General features: G+C 43.0%; 1 protein-coding gene across 1 annotated transcript in view; it reads right to left on the bottom strand.

The window, feature by feature from the left end:
- The window catches only part of LOC143285645 (uncharacterized), a 63,763-nt gene that overhangs the window by 60,959 nt on the left and 304 nt on the right, over positions 1-2,500 (bottom strand). The window lies entirely within an intron of this gene.

Genomic DNA, 2,500 nt, shown 5'->3' with positions numbered 1-2,500 from the left:
TTCTTCCCCTTTCGTCTAGGTTAAACAACATCAAATATGCCTGTCTGGGTAATCGGTGCACATTCATATTCAGCAACCTTAACCAGTACTTGATACACCTTATTGCACTATTTATATACAGTGGATAACGTCCTAATTCGCCGTATGCAAACTTGTTTGGTACTCTAAGTGGTATGCTCAAAAAACGTTTACATGCAAAGGAATGAACCTTTCCATATATTATCAAGTCTGTTAAGACCCCACATCTCAGAAGCGTACAAAAGAATGGGTTGTACCTGGGCATCAAATATTTTGAAAAAACATCCTTTGGAAATATCATTCAGCTTCGTTATATATTTTATACAGTCAATGCATGCATGTTTGCCTTTTGCTGCTAAAATCCCTATACCTTTGTTTATACTCATTTTGTCGTACAAACAAACCTTAGATAATTATATTCATTCACTACTTCTAGAGCATTTCCATCGAGATTCCACTTTTCATATCTTCCCAAAAAGCCACCTTTTCGAAAAACCATCACTTTAGTCTTGTCAGTATTTACATTCAAGTAAAGTGTTTTACATGCATTATTCAGAATATTAATTTGATTTTGCAGACCAGTCGCGGCAGTGTTAGATAGCAGTACAATATCATCCGCGAACAGAAGACTGACAACTCTAATAAATCAGGCAAAAACTGAATTCCATGAATACCAGTGATTTCAACTGCTGATGCAATTTCGTTAACAAACAACGAAAACATTATACGGCTTAACATACAACCTTGCCTTAGGCCAACGGGACAATAAAAAAAAACTCAGTTAACTTATCTTCAATACGTACGCAAGACGTAACACATTTATACATAGCAATGATAGCATCCATAAATTTCCCCTTTATACCTTTTCTGAATCTAAATATAAAACAAAGACTGACGTTGCACAGAGTCAAATGCTTTTCTCAGATCAACAAAACAGGCGTAAAGCTTACCTCCCTTCTTTGATAAAGATTTCTTAATGACCGCGTTCAGAGTAAAAAAAAAAAATGATCCGTTGTGGCATAGCCACGCCTGAATCCAGCCTGTGACTCTGTTAGCATATCATTTTCTTCAGCCCATTTGACAAGTCTTCCGTTTAGCACTGATGTATAACATAGAGAGAGGGAGAGAGAGACAGAGAGAGAGAGTGATATTGGGACAAATACTTATTAATGAATGGTACAAATGGATGAAAATGAAACATCATAAAACAAGAATGCGACCTGGACCACTACAGCATCAGAGAGTCCACCTATGAGTACTAAGGTCTGGAGCGTGAGTGTGTGTGTGTGTGTGTGTGTGTGTGTGTGTGTACACAGTGTGGTGAAGTCGTTTTGAAGTGTGGCGTGGTGAGTCATGAACCACTCAAAAATACAGCCGCGTTCGTCGTGAGTTGCCACTGGAGATTATCATATCAGTTTGTATGTTTTGGTCGAGGAGTATTCGTTAACCCTTACACCGCCACTGTCACATTTCACCACCAGCCAGGTAGAGCGCCGATGTCGCTGAAACGCAACCAGATAATTGGTCAGTTATCCGCGAACCCATTGCTCTTAATTAACTTCTGGTGGTAGAAAAGACCAAATTTCGTACACACCACATGCACAGGGAATTACCCAGATATTCTTTGACGCTATCTGTTCTGTGCAGCTGGCTCCAGGGAGTGTTGTACTCTAAACTGACCAGCGGTGAAAGGGTTAATGATGAATACGCACGACAACAATAACAACAACAATAGCAACACACACACACACAGACAGACAGACAGACAGACACACACACACACACACACACACACACACACACACACACACACACACACACACAAATTGTTAAAGACCAACAGCAGAGGTGAGTCTGATATCCATATACCCCCAAAGACCCTACATGCACAGAAGGCTATGATATGAATCCACACTTAACACTACGTGGGACACGTTCCAAAGCATTCAAACACCCATTGAAACGACACGGACAATCGGTTATTGTTTGGTGAAGGACTGGGGGAGAGGGGGGGGCGAGGGGGGGGGGGAATTGGGGGGGACGTGGGGGGGGGGGAGGGAATCGAGAGAAATCGTCTCCCTTGACTCCGTTTTCTCTTCCAGAAGTGTTTTTGTAAATTGATGGTCTGAACAATTCAGTCTGCTGCCGTTCTCGCTTACAGTACCACACACAGCTAGGTTACAAAGGCTGACATGTACCCCCGTGCGCTTGCACGCATGCACGCACATTCGTAAGCACACACACACACACACACACACACACACACACACACATATACGCGCGTGCGCATGCACGCACGCATAAACACACACATACACACACATAGTTACACACACATGATTATACAGACACGCGCGCGCACACTCGCGGTGCACACTTACACACACACACACACACACACACACACACACACACACACACACACACTGGTACTCATATATGCATGCACGCACGGCTCGCGAGGGCGCACGCGCACTCACAC

Source organism: Babylonia areolata, chromosome 1 (genome assembly GCF_041734735.1).
Source record: "Babylonia areolata isolate BAREFJ2019XMU chromosome 1, ASM4173473v1, whole genome shotgun sequence".
Classification (NCBI taxonomy): Eukaryota; Metazoa; Mollusca; class Gastropoda; order Neogastropoda; family Buccinidae; genus Babylonia; species Babylonia areolata.
Note: the sequence above shows the minus strand (reverse complement) of the source record. Positions and strands in the feature narration are given on the sequence as shown.